We start from the raw sequence: 19,380 nt of genomic DNA, 5'->3' as shown, positions 1-19,380 counted from the left end.
AAACTACAACTGTTAAAATTTTATTTTATGGACTTGTGCACGCTTAGTTGCGCCATACATGACTGTTGTAAAATGCCAGACCTCCGGTTAGTTCAAACTTGGTATAGAGTAGACATACATAAACACTTGAAAAGTTTGCCTGAATGTTGAAAAAAATGTTTAATCTCCCAGAATTGATTACTAAAGCAGCATTTCTCTGACACAAAATGATTTTTTTCTGTTGTTTTATTAATCCTTTGAGAAAATTCGCAAGTCACTCTGCTATATTCTGATCACGAAAAAAACGTAATGATGTCAAAAAGTACAAATTGCATTTACTCCAAAATACAAGTTTACTGTTTGTGGGTACCGAAAGATGAAAATTTTGTACTTTTTGCAAGTAAATCCAGTGTTTGTTTGCAACTCACGGTACGAGCCAAAGGACTATGTCCTCGGAATAATGATGAAATTACGATTGTGGCCAAAATTTCCAATTAAATATTCCAAAATAGAAAAAAGGTTGAAAATAAACGGTACAGCCCTTAATACAGCCGCTAAGTTCTCTGCGTCTACATTCTTCATTAAATCTGAGCCACTGCCCAACTAGCGATATCTCAGTACCTCGTACAGACGCTGACTGCTTCCATGGCCGTCCTTCTCTTCCGAGAAATACAAGTGTGCCTATATGACATAACTTCCAACCTATCACACAAAAGCACAGAAATAATAGCACCCAACATTGGCGCATGGAAACAGAAATTTTTAGCAAATCATGAGATTTTTTCATCTACAAGTATCTCTTTATCTCTTCGATGCTTACGTAACTGGCAAACTATTGCATTAGCCAGAAAACACACATAAAACTTAACCAACTGATAAAAAAATAGGTAACAGCAACTTTAAACAACTTAGTTTATTAGAAATATTTTACAACAAAAGCCCAAACAGCTGGTGGTATTTACACGATCTCAAAAAAAAACACACCTAAGAACTGTACACCATTATAAAATATAATAAATCTTTAATAAATTCATTTAGAAAGTGGGAGGACAGAAACTTGGGTTGTTGTTAACTGTAATATGTTTTTGTGCCAAAATATTTTTTTAAATAACAGCTGGAGAGAGCATACAAGATGTACGGCTCCGTTGTATGTGTAAATGTACTGGTGAGGCCTACACGTGGTTCGCCAATTTATGTATGGCTGCCTTCATGTTTGGCATCAGTTATGAATTTTATACACATGCACACATGAACACATGAACACACACACACACACACATCCCTGTTGGGTAGGCAATACCTTTATATGTATTACTAATAATAATAATAATAATAATAATAATACCAACTTTTAATTTAGCGCTAGAAGGTTAACTAGTCTCAGAACACAGTGGGATAAGTATTGATAGCCAGATAGAATAAAGACATGTGAATTACATCTTTTTAATGTCAGTAAAATGTGGCTGGTCAAAAGCATTAACTTTAAACATTATGATTGGTACAGAAAAATTGTGAAAAGATTACTGGGCAGCGATTCTTAAGTTAATAACATACACAACTGCAAATTTTAGTCGTAGGAAAATTTTTCAGGTAGGTATATGTATATTGTGGTAAGGTCAATTAACAGTATGCAGTATACATACATGCATGTTTTAAAGAATGACATAAGAACAGGCACAAGATATGGAAAAATACTTATTCTCCTACACCATTTTAACTTTTAAGTTGCATTTAAAGGAGCTACCTGAGACTACCAGCTTGCTATACAGTTTATACCAATAGCTCATTTAGCACGACTAATGCGTTCCTCAAAATGTACGTCTTATTCGAAATAGCATATTCTGAAGCCTTAGTCTCCATAAATAGCAAAGCTAAATATACGTAATGTGTTCCAAAATGTAAAGTTACTTGGCTTCTGATTTGTAGCCGCGAATATACCATCAACGTTTTGGTTGACGTTTCAGTCACCATCATCGAAACGTCTGTAATATACTCGGCGTTGGACGCGGACAACCCAGAAGCCAAGCAAGTTCAGAAAATATCAGCGAAAGTCACGATCTTTATTGTCCCAAAATGTGTAGGGAATTACTCATTATGTAATAGAAATGCACAGTATTCTCTATGATAAATGTGTCACACCAATTATCATTATAAGCCTACCATCTAATACTTTGTATGACTAATACAACTCCGCGTAATGGGAGATAGGTGGTTATGTACTTGTCGTCAGTCGGCTGGTTGGCTTGCCTGCCCGGACATGATCTTCAAAGCATGTCACGTACCTTTCCACTAACTTTCTAAACCATCCTTTACTGACAGTGAAACTGATATTACAGTCAGGAAATTTGCAATTTAATTTATTCAAAAATTAAAGGGTTTATTTGTATATTACCGCTTGATTCACACCAATCCTTTCAGGTCCATGATTTTTTTTTTTTTCATTTCACCATTCATTTAACAACCTTTTCCATGCAAATCATCTTCTCACTTCTGTTCCGGTATCTAATGTCAAATATATTCCCGCTCGTACAATCAACAGCATCAGACTTATATAATTAAAAATATTATTTTGTACGATTGTGCACACGGTGAACTTGCTTAAAACTAATATGTTTCGTTCCAAATTTCATAACCAGAAATAAACTAAGTGCTACCTAAAAGTGGTAAAATGTCATGAAAGTCTATATAATTGTGATCATTTGTGTGACATTTCACAGCTCACAAATAACGTTTAGTAAGTCCGTGATGATTAAATTAGGAAATAAATAACAAGTGCAACAGAGCAACTTAAAAGAGTAGCTAAGTACAGGGGCCGCTCAGACGTCCCACCCAAAAACTGCAGGGACTGGAGTTGCCGGTCATTTCTGCCGCAAATGATGTGTATAATCTTAATATTACTCTTTGTCTTTGTTTTATTGTAAATTATTGTTTTAACTATTTTATTTCCCAAGAGCCCTAGAGTTCCCTAGAGTCCCTAGTCCTTAAAGAGTCCCTAAAGTCCTTAGAATCCCTAGTTCTTAAGAGTCCCTGAGTCCTTGAAGACCCTGAAATTACTAGCATTCATTAGTTCCTGAGCCTCTTTGTGTTTGATGTATTTTTGGGTTTGTTGTAGCTGTTTATATATATATTTTTTTGGTTTGGTCATTGCAAGAACGGAATTCACTCACCTTACGTAGGTTGGCCATTTACGGATGTGCCTATCTGTTCTGGATCCCCCTCAGGTAGTGCGTGCTTGCTCTTGGGACCGACGAAGAAGACTGTCCTCATAACTGCAGTGACCATTTTGGTTTGTTCGTCCCTGTCTGTGTGTGTAGTGCCCACCGATAAAGCCCTTGGCTGTTTGTGGACATGTGACAAATAAATATAAACATATATGTAATATAAAAAATGTAAAAAAGTGGTAGTGACAAGAAAATCAAATTGCCTGCATGACATGTGTTGAGACCACGCCTTGAGGATGTTACAAGTTTCGTTACGAAACACGTAGAGCTAGTAAAATCATTCCCAAACAAAATACTTTACTGAATGGCTGTACTGAAAATTATGAATCAAGCACAAACAGATGAAGCTGTCCAGCTCTGGCATGCCATGGTCATGGGTGGAAGCAATGCAAACATTCTTCACGAGTTCTGTGGCTGAGTAACAGCCGTTAATGAATTATGCAAGTCACAGAGTGTAATCAGTTCTAATTGAACTAATTGGAATCATCATTTGTGCATTATAAATGTGCAAACCTATATAAACATTTATAAAACTATTTGGCCACAAATGATTCCCGAAAGCCCTTTAATAATTAAACTGTATTGAACCCATTTTCAGAATTTCTGTAGATTTTGCAGTGTTCCTTATAAAAGTTTATATTGTTGATATTGTTTTGATGCTACTAGTTTAATAGGAAGTGAAGTTATTTTTTCCCAAGCATATTAAGTAATATACAAAATGGACTGAAAAGAATATAATTTTTCATTTTGTGTCATTGCTGATTTACTGACAAATGATAAATATCTGAAAATATATTTTTTAAATAATATTAATGAGGATAAGTTGACAAATTTGACTTCAATGACATTTTTATACTACACAAATCAGTGTAAATTTAATTTAATTTCCTTTTGTACACATACTACACGTTTATCTTAAAGAAAATGCATAATTATTAACCACAAGTTTCAATTAATTACAAGAAGGTTAACTCCCTAACTCCTAAACACCTGGAAACTAATTAAATAACAATGATAAGAGATTGGCCACAAACACTGCTGGAGCCTGGGTGTGTATAACTGCCTCCTATGTCAATCCCTGGCGTTACGTGCATGCAACTTGAGCAAGCTAGCCAGCGAATTACGCTGACACGCTATATCTCTCATATCGCTCGTAACACTTATTTCTCCTTATATTCCGCTTTCTCTTTCCATCAACGTCACACACATGCTAGGCCAGTCCAAAGACATCTGGGGTTAGCGCAGAATACACTGGTGCATATATCGTAGAGCTTGCAGAATATATCACAGTGGAGTCTCATTTATCCAACATAAAGGGCCGACAGAATGTTGGTTGAACAAAAATGTTGGATTAAGAGGAGGTTGTTTATAAAAACCCTACTAAAATCAAACTATGTTATGATTTTGCATAATAGAAAACTAATAATAATGTTTTAAAAAAATTAATGTTTGATTCAATAAACTTATAGTTACAGATGTGGTAAATTCGGGAGTAACAAAAAATAGACTGCACTCATGCTCGCAAATTGGTATTTGTGTTGTCGATTAACACATTTATTTTTCCAGTGGTACATTGGATGATACGGAATGTCAGATAAGTAAAGGTTGGATAAACGAAAGAACTGTATATATTATTTGAATCTATTTGTCTTTAAAGAATCTTAATTTTTTTTAAATTTAACATGTAAAAGTATGATGAAAATACAAAAAGAAAAAAAAAACTGTAATATTTTATACAAAAAGTGTTTTTATTTAAAATATTTTCAAAATTCTTCACTTCAAGCTAAAAAAACAAACCGAAATGCAACCAATTTGAAAATTGATTAATACTTGCGTAATTTCTTGCATTTTATGCAATATAATTTGAATGAAGTATTTTTTCATATTGCATTATCAAATCATTTTCAAAGTTTTTAAACTAGACCTAAATGCTAGATAAAATATTATTTCCTTTGGCACTACCATACTATCTGTATAATTTATCATGGGGCTTGTTACAAATCTTAGAACACCCATACACAAAAAATCAACTGATTGCATCGATAAATAAATTAATAAATCAACTGGGATGTTAAAAAAAATAATAATGATGATAATAATAATATTATCTCAAACCCTAGTAACTAATCAAAATCTAATAGTTATTTCATTTAATTTGAACTGTGAAACATTTATACTAGATTTTATTTAAATATAAACTTGTACTTGTAAACCATGTACTGTACGAACACCGCATTATTTGAAACTGGCGCCTTCAGACAGCGCGCTCATCGCTCTTTGCGTAGTGCTGCCACCTATACGACTGTCAAATTTTTATTTCCCGAAAACGTTGTGACTGAGGTTTGTTTATCGACTTGCGAGTTCAGCCGTGTTAAAAATGCGTTTGATGAGGTGTGCGGGGTGACTAATTTTTCCGGTCCAGTATCATTTACCGCGAACGCAAGCGATGCCTGCGTCGTCAGGTGTTCGTTTCAGTTAAACTTTTTAACTTGGCGTGAACTTAAAGGACGACCACGGCGGTTTGTGGCGGTTGCGTCTGGGATTTTGACAGGTGAGCGTTGCGGTGCGCCGTCGGCCAACTTGTGGATTCCTGACGTTTCAACAAAATACCTCTAGTGTCCAGTGTCGTAAATTACGTTACGTTGATGTGTTTGATGAGGCTTTGCTGCATGCAGTGTCATTATTTCGGGTTAAGGGTTTTTTTTTCCTTGTATTTTTGCTCCCGAAATATAATCAATGTTTGACACAACTGAAGCGTCCATAAGAATAAAAATTAAAAGTTACTTATTAAATATTTATGTATATATTTACTCTAACTTACGATAAGCCTACGTATATTTTCAGGGTGAATAACAATTTACGGATTTATTACCAAAAGCAGCTGCAATGGAGTGATTATTACAATCAATTTTTTTTCTAATTGTAACCACATATTTATTGCTCATGTCACTACTGTACTGAAGATAATTAAACATGTAACAAGTTTTATATCAAACATGCTTGCAGTTACAAAAGCTAATAATTAAACCCATACATTAAGAATATTACTTTAAAGAGAATCTCAGCAGAAAAAAAAAAAGATTAATTTCAGGAGTTTCTTTATAAAATAATATTCTTCATGCATGCTTTTAATATATACCTACTGATTATTAAAAGTATTTTTTTTGTGCACGTTTATTAACCTCCATGGTTAAATCTCTTGGATGCTTTGCACTATTAATGCATGTAACCAGCATCATAGTTGATATGTAGGCATATATTGCCACCAAGAAAGAGAAATTAATTTTGGAATGGTTTCATACTTAAAGCCAGTTCACACAGTCAATTATTGCTTCAAATTTCATAAACATTTTATCAATACAATTTCTTGATTTGCATTTGATATCACTAAAACACCAAAACGTCCTAACTACAGCCAGTTCTGCTCATATTTCTTTAAAGATTTGTTATTTTGAACATGTTATAAATTTTCTTCAATGTAATTTTTTAGGCGTAGTAATTAAGCAATTATGTGTCCGAAAAACAATTTATTAAATTTATAGAAATTTTTTAATTAGCCTAGTTATGTGATGGTAAAATGTTAGGAAATTGTTACCTAAACATATGTACCTAACCATGTAATAAATTTTTCACCATGTAAATTCACATGATCAAGAACCAACTTAAAAGCAGTTTTGTATTAAAAAATTTAAAGATAACAAAATGAAACAAACTGTATGATAAAAAAAAAGTATTATTTAATTTAATCAGTAACTATAACAGTAAAAGTAGTTGAATAAGGCGTGAAATAACATTTTCAGTTTTCTTTGAATCAAGCCTTGGTGCAGTCACATGTGTCCTTGAATTCGTGGATTGAATTGAATAAATATTCAACTGTATGAAAAGTCCTTTGGACAGTGAAAGGGATTTTTGTGGTCCAAAATTGTAAGCATATGCTTATCAACAGTGGTATGCCCAGTAAATAAAATGTATTTTGGGCCATATACCTATGTAGCTTGGCTACGGTCAGACATGAACCCAAAAAGTATACCTAGCAGGCAAGGAGTCACTAGAGTTATAGATGACACATGTCATGTTGGAGATTAAATGCAGTTTGAATACTGATTGGTTGAGAGCTGGGTGAATCCAGTGATGACTTGAAGGAAGGGCTACATTGTTAATTGAAAGAAAAACTATGCCAAATTTTTTTAACATAAATGACTACCAACTACATACAAAATCAGAAGAAGAAAAAGTATACATCATAATGGTTTACCAAACAAAATCCTACAACTCAGGGTTGTAAAAAAACTAGGTAAGCTTATTTAAAAAAAAAAAAAAAACCAAACATTCTGGTTTTATGTTTTAAACAATTTTTTTAAAACCAGCTTTTTTTATTACAATTGTTATTTTATGGTTCTCAGTATGTTCAAATGAAAGCCATACAACATCCCGCTTTCTGCTACCTATTCATGTTGAACCTGAAAAGTTATAACATCAAAGAAATGAAGTCCAGAAAATCTACACTTCTGACTGGGACTTGACTGCAGAAAGAATATTTCCCCACAGGAGTAGTATTCTCCATAGTACGGGTGTTTCCCACTGAATAGGGATTTTTTTAATAATAAATTTATTTATTTCCTCTTTTTATTACATTTTTTAAACTTTTTTGATTCACTTTTTACACTTCTGACTATAATTTACTTATTAATTTAATTTCACTGGAGTATTTAGCTGGGTATAATTTATAAGTTATTCAGATCATTTACTTAAATGATAAGATCTTGATTAGTATATAATTTTTTGTTCCTGTAAATTACAAGAAACATTAATGAGCTAACTTTTGTTGCAATATTGTGGAATCCAACCTTTCATTAAAAAAAAATTAAGATATTCTATTTAATAATTATTTTTAAAACTTTTGGTTTTTTCATAAAAACCACTTAGTTTTAACCACGTTTTAAACCAGCCAACCCTGTTACAACTTTCATTTAAATTTATACCTCATAATTAGTTTTATATTTACTTTCAAGCATTAAATATTTGTAGTAGTATGATGCATTGACTTTACAACATTTATTTACAAACCATTCAAACACCAGTATCAAAATTCTGACTCCTGAAGTTAATTCATGCATTCTTAATAAATCTGGGTACCATTACGAAAGAGCTCTCATATAAATCTAATCACTGTCTTCTTATATAGGTTAAAATACAGTGATTGTGATTTTAAGTGTAAATCAATTTCTTCTTTACAATTGTGGATAGATTTTTTTTTAATAAGTGGATTACAACATCTAGAAATGTATACAAATTTATAATACTACATTGACATAAATAAAGGTTACTCAAAATCAACAAAAAAAAAAAGCTTAATGATACATAACTACAGTTCCTGACACTTTAGTTTTTGCAAGCATTAAATAGTATACGGACATTTCCTCCTTATGTTTAGTTACACAGTTTTTAAAAAATAATATGAAGCAGACTCCTTTTTACATTCTGAAAAATTATTTGCATTAAAAAATTTGTTTTAATTAGAATCACGAATCAATTTGAAGCCTACAATTTCCAATTTGTTTAGGAATTTCCCGATGATTTCCTAATGCTTTCACCAGTACTCAGCTTCGCCAGTGGCCCATCAGGTTTGGTTAGGAACGCAAGGAAAGGGCCATATATTGGGGTGCTATCAAGAATATAGCACTTCTGAGCGATGCCATGTTTTCCTAAAGAATTTTCAAGCTCACGGAAACTTTTAAGTCGAACCAGACGTAAAAAACTATTATCTACATATATCTCGTTACTTGTACGACATTCATTGTGTAGTAGCTATAATTGGTTATTTTGATGTATTAATATTTCTAACTTATTCCTATCAAAATGAAATGGTCTGAGGTAGGGGCAGTGCCCCCCCCCCCCCCCCTCCCGGATATGCCGCTGGTTCAGAGAGGTGTGTCACCTGTGGTCATGATCTCTGAAGTGTGCACTCATGTGGTGGGGTTGGGGGTCAATAATAACTTTTAAAATGGCCCACTACCTATATGAGCATGGAGTCAACCCCGATTGGCTAGGAGCCCTTACTTTAACTAAGTGGTCCCGTCTGTCATCCTACGCCTTGTGCTTAAGAGGATAGGAAAGGTCAGGTCACATTGTGCATGAATGATGAAAATATAAAAACAATTAGATATTTTCATTACAGGGGAGCGTCACACTTATCATCCCGCCTCACTAACACACATACACCCCTGACGAGGCGGGCCCCTTAAGTCTGTATTAGTGAGGAACTGTGGGTATATTTTTGAGTGTGACTTTTAACTGTAGTAATATTTTACTGAGTCCCAAAATGTTGGCAGAAGTCCCGCAGGAGTCTGTATAACTGCTAGCTTCTTTTTATTTTCCTTGGCATTAGTCTTGGTCTGCTCGCGCGTCTATAATAATGCTGCTCACATTTTCCTGCGGCCCACACTTGTTCCGCTCTTCACTTCAACCTGGCCCGTTGCCAAAAGTTGCTTTATAATGATGATTTCTCATTTTGTGTGCAGTAGTTTTACACCCTGTTTATATTTAGTTCTGTGTCCAAGGTGAGATCATGTGAGGCAGTAATTTCAGATAGTTCGAAAGGGAATGAGCGATAAGATGAACGAGAACCTAGACTTTTGCTGTCCAGTTTTGGACTGAAATGTTTATAATAAGTACTTACACATGTAACATTTATTTTGTAGTCTTTAAGAGTATGTGTGTGTGTGTGTGTGTGTGTGTGTGTATATATATATATATATATATATATATATATATATATATATATATAATTATTTATATATGGTATTCTTATACCATACACTACAAAATAAATGTATGTCTAAAATCATATAATGTTTGTATATAGTTATATAAAATGTATATGTATAAAACCAATATTTGGAAATTAGTATTCAGATTTCAAAAGGTACAATAAATATTGATTGTAGTACTTTCAAGCATGTACTGCATAATTATTTCTTAGAGCAGTATTATTTGTTTAAGAGTTACTGAGTTATTGAAAAAGTAGTATTATTTTCATTAAAGGACTAACTTGCAAATTATAACATATTCTTGCAATTTATGTTGCTCTACTTCCGGTACACTTCAGTTTGTATTTTAGCACCAAACGTTGGTGGGTTAAATACAATAGACAGCCTAAATCTGCTTTGTTTGCAAAAAAATTGCAGTTAGAATGACACTTGGCAAGAAACATTGCTAATATTGTATACATATTTTCAAAAGCTCTTGTATTTTTATTCTAACATGTGAATACACAATTACTCCCAGAAAATGAATTCTTTTGCTAATTACATAACTGCCATTGAAAACATATATTCTTATTCAGCAGGCAAGCTATACAACAGCCTGCCTCTGCATAACAAGAAACTTGCTTCTCACACAGGACCTCTTTAAAGAATAAAAAATAAATTTTGATTTCCCATTCTTTATTATCTGTGAATGAAAATTTGTGTGTTATCACTGAGTATACAAATGTATGTGTATATTTTTTTAATACCTGTTGTCTTCTTTTTATTTTTTTTAAACGTGTAGCATGGTAACTAGCCGGTAGCAGCATGTGAGACTAAACATATATATATATATATATATATATATATATATATATATATATATATATATATATATATATATTTTTTTTAATTTTTAATCTATTATCATTGTATTTTTGTATATAATGACTGTCCAGGATATTTGTGCAATTTTGTATCTAGAAAAAATTCACTGGATGAAATCAACTTCAGTAAATTAGTTCTCTGGCTGTGTGATTTAGACTTAGTTGGTTATCTTTTCATTATCGGCTCACCTGTATTTAATTTTGTGAAGGTAGTTTCTATTATTGCATATGCCCCCTCCCCTTCCACTTTGATCTGGACATGCCCTTGCTGTCACACTACAGGTTACCACAGACAGGGAAATTCTGGAAATAGGAAAAAAAAAAAAAAAAACTAAATGAAAAGGTTTCTACAAAACTTGGAAAATACAATGAATTTATTAAGTGTTTTAGTTATAAGTCATTATCAGTAATTTTTTTTGTAATCTGTATTATTCTAATGTTTAATATTTTATTCATAAATTCGCGTACCCTTTAAAATCGTACCATTTAACACTAATTAAACGTAAAAGGAACTATTGTGTATTAATTATAAGCTGCAAACTCATATGTAGGTATATTTTGCAGGAAAATATTTTCAAGTCAAATTCTGCATGTTATGTATGTTTGTTGAAGTGCTTTTTGATAACATTGTGCATTGAAATGGATGGGTTATTTGCTAGCCGGACAGATCACCGAAGGGGAAAAAATAGTAGGTGAGGCAGGGAAAACTCAGGGAAGCCTAATGAAGTGAAGAGGCTGGGAACCCTGCAGTAGGGACAGAATGGTCTGACGTGAACGGGAAGCGTTAATTTCACAGACGAGAGAGCCACACCCGAAGTTCCGCGAAGTTCATGCTCGGTTTTTTTTTCCCGTTCTATCTCATTGTATAAACCGGCGTGGCATTAGATTTTGCGGTCGATTACGATAGGTTAGCTACATTATAAATACTTTAAAACATTGTGGATGGTTGGTTATATTAGGTAAGTATAGCTACATTAAAAATACTGTAAAATCATTTTATGGTTGCTTAGCAAATAACTTTTTAATATGTAGCTATCCAGGGCTAGGAAACCGTTTACATGATTTCACAGTATCTTTACTGTAGCTAACCTAACCTAATGGACCATTAGTTATCATGAGTTACAATGAACAAAAAAAAAAACCGAAGATGCACGATCGGGCGTTTGGCTCTCTCGTCTGTGAAAAGAAGGCTTCCCGCGGTGAGATGCCAGTAGTGTTGTCGGAGCTAGGATGCGGAGTTTGCCCACGGGGTGGTGCAACGCAAGGAGCAGGCCGTGGCTTTTGTGCAGCCCTGCCTATCAGCCGGGCGGGCGTGAGAGTCACACGTGCTAACCATCATCGCTGTTGTGCCGACGTGTTTGTGCCGCTCCGGCCACGCCGCGCGCCGTGCCAAGTTTAGTTTGGCGCGAGCAGTCGAGTGCACGCGTCGGGCAATTTGAATGTCGGTGTAACGGCTCCAGTCTGGCGTTTGCCGCTCACGAGGATTCCCTTCGATGATGATGTCATCACAACAGCGTGTGGTGGACGCTTCACCACTTAAACAAATATGCATCTTGAAATTAAGTATTAACAACAATTCAAAATAAATTCAAACATACTATGCTTTTATTGAAGAAAAAAAAATTGGTTGTCGGTAAAGTCGGTTTACGGACGATAGTTTAACGTAACGTCATAACAAAACATTGATGAAATGATTGCATACTTTTATGAATAAAATTGAATCATTTTTATTGAATTATCACTATTTTGTATGGATACAAAGGAGGAGTGAAATGAAATCTACAATTTAATTGATAAATTTACTTTTATTTGCACTCATTAATTCAAATATGTTTATTACTTTAACGAAGATATTATTTTAACTATAACTTTTATACATGTTTGCTATTTAACTTCTTCCAATCTGTGTTATTCTGTTAAAGATAGGACGATGATAGGAAAAGTAGGAAACGAATGGGAGTGTTTCAAATTTAATGTGCCTCGAAAAAGTCAAATCGATTGTTGTTCCAATTGAGTGGAAGAGAGATAGATGCGGCGCAAGCGTACAATGAGCGTAACGGGACAATATGCGTTACGGGACACTTTTTCGTGCGTGCAGCCGGCGTTCATCGATTTATTAACGTTGTCACGTCACAAATTGCAAACTTATGCGACAAAAGTATTTCAACCGGGTAAATTTTACTAGTCATACTGTAAATAAAAATACTTTGCAAGTTATTTAAAACGGTGGTTAACTAAAGAAAATTACTTGCTAAGTTAGCAAAGTATTGTTTTTACAATGTGGATGGTCAGTTAACCATCATTAAAAACTGTTGCCGCATAAGTCGTGCAAAGATTTTTTTTTACCACCCAAAAGTATAGCATGATTGATTTTATTTTGAACTGTTATCAATAGTCTCCCTAGTATTTAATGTATACATTTTCAAACCCCGTATAAAAAGAACGATCTAACCAATGTAAACGTTACTCTGACCATAACTGTAAACGTGATCTCCGCGTATTTAATTACTTGTAAGGTTTTCTGTGAATTTTATATTAACGATAGACTAGTAATTTTCATCCTATCTGGATGACCTCTAGGATAGACTACACAATCCCCTACACACTCAGGCAAATGCCACCTTCTCATTGGCTATTGACTCGTGACACCTGTCAACTGGGACGCTTGCGATTCGATACTTTTTTCGTTGAAGGTATTTTAATTGGCTCAAAGTCCTTCAGATAAACTGTGAGCCAATCAGAGAAGCAATATAAAGGTACAGTTGTTTGGATTATAGCTAGGGACAGGAAAAATTCGCGGGTACGATAACCTACAGGATGAACTCCATAGTTCTACGTACACTCGGTCAAATGTCACCACCATTGGCTGCTGTCTTGTAAGATGTCCCGACGTAGCAGCCTGTGATTCGATAAAGCTTTGGTCGGACGTTTCTCATTGGCTCAGAGTCATCCAGGTGAGTTGTGAGCCAATCGCAGAGGCAGCACTGAGGTATAACTATTTGTATTTTAGCCTATCGCGAAATGAATTCGCGAATTTTTCCGGTCTCTAATTATAGCATATCATGAAATGAATCCGCGAATTTTTCCGTCTCTATAAAGCTCGATACGGGAACAACCCCCCAAGTAATGAGTGTCGAATGTGTGTTGTGAAACGTTCGGATGAGCGGGACCAACCAGCGCAGCGCGTCAGCAGTATTGCGCGGTACAGGAGGTCTTGCTTGGTGGACGCTCGCCTGCATGGCCAAGGCGCGCTTCAAGGTCGCCGAACAGTCAGGTGTCAGCGATGGCAGAGAGACGTGGCGTCACAGTCTGCGGGCCCGCGAGAAGTGCTGTCAATATCGCGCACGTGCGGGTATAATAGAATGTGCGCGCGTTTGAACTCTAGGTTAGAGCCATTTTTTGACGTGATAACTAGGGACACCTGTATTTCGCGAATACATTTCGTGTCAAGGTATTCTCCTGTGGTTATTGGCTGAGGTCGGTGAGAGGTGTCGTCCCGCTCTTGACGGGGCCAATGAGAATGTGGTCACCGTACTGCTGCACCCTCACAATTTGCCATGACTCTTAGTAAAGCTACAGTGTTTTGTGAAATACCTTGACATGAAATGAAATATTGAAATATAGGTGTCCCTAGTGATAACGTCTTATAAATCGATGAACGCCGGCTGCACGCACGAAAAAGCATGACTCATTGTCACGTTCCGCCTGAGCCGAGCGTGCAAGAACCAGCCAACCACCGTGCGAGAAAATCTTATATAATATCAAACAGGTTAAGGCGGGCTTTTTTAAAGCAGGCAATTTAAAGAAATTTGATTTATTTGTCCAATTTCGTCATTTCAAATTAACAATTTATTGACATTGATTTGATTTCAGTTTATTTATATAACTAATTGTTCGTGATTTTATTTAAACAAATTATTTTAGTTAAATTTGCAAAAACTGTAAATAATATTTGAAAATTAAAAAAGTATGCAATTTTTCATCAATATTTTCTTATGACGTTATCGCGTAAACTTATCGTCCGTAAACAGACGTTACTTTACTTTTGTTCGAAAAATATATCTGTAGTGTAAACATCAGAATTTTAGTAACACACGTGTACAGGATTTCCCATAGCTCAAAGTCAGGCCGAGAACACTTGATAGGCCAATTAATCACGGCCCCGAACCAAAACACACAAACTCAAAATGTGTCGTGGTTTACGAGCTACAAGCTTGCACCAAATTATTACATACTATGACTAAACATTTTTGCTACGCAATCATAAGTAACTCATGCTATACTTTTGGGGGGTAAAAATTTTTTGTATCACTTAAGTGGCAACAGTTTTTAATAATGGTAACTGACTATCCACACTGTAAAAACAATGCTTTGCTAACTTAGCAAGTAATTTTCTTTAGTTAACCACCGTTTTAAATAACTTGCTAAGTTGGCAAATTATTTTTGTTTATAGCATGACTAGTAAAATTTACCTGGTTAATTTTTTTTTGCCGCATAAGTTTGCCGATTTTTTTCTTCATGAAAGTATAGCATGTTTGAATTTATTCTGATTTGTTATTAATAGTATTGTTATTTATGATTGTGTAGCAAAAATGTTTAATCACAATATCTAATAATTTGTTCCATGATGGGGATTTAAAAACATCTGAGAAAAAAATGCGTCCACCTCTAAAACTACGTCACTTTAAATTTTGAATTTTTGATTCAGTACCGTAATTTACTAGCCTGTCAACTAACTGTTATCGGCTTAACGTTGAGTTATGAAACATCTTTTATATGAAATGTGTACTTAAAGTAAATGTACTATTACCCCGTAAATTAAAAAAGTTAAACATTTAATGACTGGGGAAGGAGAGCTTCACCCCCCTCCCCCCTACACTTTTCCCAGATCCGCCCCTGCAGAAATTAAATTATTTCAGTCTATAATAAGTTTGAAGTTAGTAAAATTCGTGTTTTAAAGGAATGGAGCAGTGTCTCTCTTTGTCTATCTGTCTCTCGCTCTCTTCCTCTCTGGCATATGTACTCAAAACGATAGAGCGATTTTTTTTACACAGGTATCAATAAAAAACCGAAAATCAATATTTCTGTCCTAGATACTTTTTGGTGCAGATCCTTCATTTACGGAAATATTTTCTCACAGGGGACGGCCAATAGTGATGAAAATAATGTATGTACTAAAGATTTTCTCGTAGATTAGTGATATTTAGAGACCTGAAAAAATGGCGGGTTCATTTCGTGTTATGCTAAAATTCAAATAATTATACCTTAGTGCTGCTTCTGTCATTGGTTCACTGTTAATCTGGAGGACTGAGGGCCAATTAGAGACCCTCATTCATAGAAGTGTCGAATCACAGGCCACCCAGTCGAGACGACTCACAAGTCAGCAGCCAATGAACAGTTGACATTTGCCCGAGTGTGTAGAGGATATTGGAGTCTATCTTGGAGGTCATTGAACCCGCGAATTTTTCCGGTCTCTAGTGATATTAAATACGCTTTAAGGTTCTCGTGCCAAAAATCACCATCTGTCCCTGTGATATATTATGTAAGAGGTGGAGGTTTGATGCAGTTGTGAGCTTTTGTTGTAATGTAATTAAATGAATGTGTGTGGCAATGATCGGTTTACTTATGTACGGTATGGATCATCCCGTGTTTGTATTGCGTGATATCCTCGTTCTGAACTTCGTCGTGTAGTGCGTGTGTGTAGTGTTTGTGTCGCGAGCATCAATCTTCCAAAAAAGCGCGTCGAGAAAATGAGAGAGAGAGAGAGAGAGAGAGAGAGAGAGAGAGAGAGAGAGAGAATTGAAGATTACTTGATGCAGATAAAAGAACACCTCGAGAGAATGCCAGCAATGCGGCTGTTTGTTTGGAGGCAGGAGATAACGGCGACAGAATGAAGAGGAAGAAACACGGAAACAATCAGAACGGAGTGACAGTGACGTGTACTTTTCTAAGTTACGTACAGTCTGAGGGTAGTCAACTGTAGATCTCGCGTGTTCTCTAATGGTAATGGGGAAGCTGAGTTCTCAGATGCCTCGAGCACAGGAACAGGAAGCTAGAATTCATGACAAAACAATTTTTTCGTGTTTCTTGTTAGAAATATACGTAGATGTTACTTATATCACTATAAGCACCCTAAAGAGTTTTAAAGTCGTTTGTTCCGGGGAATAAGAAAATCCGTCGTTACTGGCGCCAGAACATTATTATGTGACGGCGGGAAGAGGTGAGTAATTTTGTTACAAACAACAACAACCCACCCCCCCCCCCCCCCAACTGAGAAGAGGTAATTAGCAGAAAATATATTGCCTTAACTTTCCAACTAGTCAACATGTGCATTATGTTGTGTGACGAAACGTAAAATAAGTTTTTAAGTAACCACATTTCCTCAAATCAAATTTTACTGCCATGATGATGGAATGTAGTTGGCAAATATGTCTGCTGTTCACAAGGTCTTTGGGCCACGTACATAGGGAGTAAGTAATTGGCTAGGTTTAGGATGAAGCACCGGCTGTATAAAAGTACGTGACTATTTATGCCGGGTGTGAGCGGAGGCATGCGACAATGTTGGCCGGGTGTAGAATGCGTATCGCAATTAAAGCGCGGGCGGAAGGGGGAGAGAGAGAGAGATAGAGAGCGGGAGAACAACAAGGGGGGGGGGGGGGAGAGTTGTCCCGACGCGACGTGACAAAAGAAGAGCGGCGGCCGGTGTCAGTCTGCCTATCGCCCGCCCCAGCGCCGTCCAAAGCCGCAGGAGCGACAAAGGTAGGGCTTTGCATGCGTCACACGGGTCGATAGTTTTGTTCCTCACAGCTTGATGGGCCACTCCAACACACAGTGCTAATCTGTGCTACGTTTCTCTCCTGATTGGCTACTGTAGGACACCTCTGGTTCGCTTGAAAGTAGATGCACTCTGCTACCGCCTCGTCCACATCGGTGTCATTAGGCGGGATGAGGTGTGATGGAATCTATGGTTAGAGACCGGAAAAATTCGCGGATTCATTTCACGATATGCTAGAATCCAAACGACTGTACCTTTATGATGCTTCTGTGATTGGCTTACGGTTTATCTGAAGGCTTTGAGCCAATGAAAAACCTTCGACCAAAAAAGTATCGAATCGCAAGCGTCCCAGTTGACAGGTGTCACGTGTCAATAGCCAATGAGCAGGTGGCATTTGCCTGAGTGTGTAGGGGGTTGTGGAGTCTATCCTAGAGGTCATCGAAAGGGCGAATTATTCCAGTGTCTATCTATTGGTGGTAGATTACAAAGTATATAAAGCGAATTTAAACAATTAACTGTACAATATCCACTGAGTGACTGAAAACTGTATGGTATCTAATTGTGTGTGGGTATATATATAAAATCATAACTTTTTATTGGATCTTGAATATATATATATATATATATATATATATATATATATATATATAGGATATAGGGAATTAAACAGCAAAAGTAAGTTTAGTTTATGTTCTTATGTTTTCTTGTCTGTCTGTTTCTCTATTCAGTACAAATTTGGCAATCGTTTATAAACTAACTTCCCGACGAGCGCGAGAGACTAAACTCGAACAAAACTTGATATCAATTCAATGTTAACTCGCTTTCTTTCCACTTCTTTACAAGTTTGTTTGCTTTTATTTAGCAAAGCCCCCGGATTCGTGGCGTTAAGCTGCGAGCGGAACAGCACAGCGTTGCGGGATGCATAACGCAGCACTCGCAGGCTGTGCTCATATCACGCATACAGGGCTAGGGGAAATGTCCGCCACACGGTTACATAGTAAGGTCAGGTAACTTCCCATCCTCCTTGGCAACTAGAGAAGCTCACGGCGACTTGCGAACCACCGGCGCTGATAACAGTTAAGTTTAGAACTTCGTCAATAGTACGCGTTGCATTGAATTTGACACGCCCTGTCGTTTGGTGATTCCATCACGGTCTGTTTCCTTGCTATTATGTATGGCAAGCGCCCCTTATTTTCAGTTTTTAATCTTACAATTTTTTATAGGTATTGAAAATTCACACTTACAAATTTTCATTATGGGGTTAGAAATAAAATCACATACTTAATCTGTTATAAAAATTGAATTAAATAAATTGTAAAATTTCACATACACAAGACTAAAAAATAAATACAAAGTAATATTAGAAAACAACATTTTAAAACTGGCCAACAAATGTAAAATAACTTCTCAAAGCCCCATACAGATTCCTAACCCCATGCAATAGACAATTGATGCATTAATAGTTAATCAATTTTATTGCACTGCATATTATATTAAACGTTGTGTGAGTTTTCTTAACGACAGCTACTCCCTACACTCCTTACTATTATCGATCACATGCGCCCCACATTTTTCCGTTTTAAAACTTACAAGTTAATTCAGAGGTGTTAATAATCAACAGTCACACATTTTAAGGAAAATCTGTATGGCTTTAAAAATCTGTACGTTGCTGGGAGAAATTATTTTAAACTTTGTAGTCCGTTTTAAAAACTTTTTTTAATTACTTTTTTATTTGATTATTATTTTGATTTAATTTAAAAAAATGTAACACT

General features: G+C 35.6%; 1 protein-coding gene across 1 annotated transcript in view; it reads left to right on the top strand.

The window, feature by feature from the left end:
* The first annotated feature begins 5,541 nt into the window (after positions 1–5,541).
* The window catches only part of LOC134528405 (dystrobrevin beta-like), a 144,112-nt gene continuing 130,273 nt past the window's right edge, over positions 5,542–19,380 (top strand). The window contains exon 1 of the mRNA XM_063362004.1: positions 5,542–5,751. The gene's annotated coding sequence lies outside the window, so the exon portion shown is untranslated. The remainder of the gene's footprint in view (positions 5,752–19,380) is intronic.

Source organism: Bacillus rossius, chromosome 1 (genome assembly GCF_032445375.1).
Source record: "Bacillus rossius redtenbacheri isolate Brsri chromosome 1, Brsri_v3, whole genome shotgun sequence".
In the NCBI taxonomy this organism is placed as follows: domain Eukaryota; kingdom Metazoa; phylum Arthropoda; class Insecta; order Phasmatodea; family Bacillidae; genus Bacillus; species Bacillus rossius.
The sequence above is the reverse complement of the archived record's forward strand: the minus strand, read 5'-3'. Positions and strand labels throughout refer to the sequence as shown.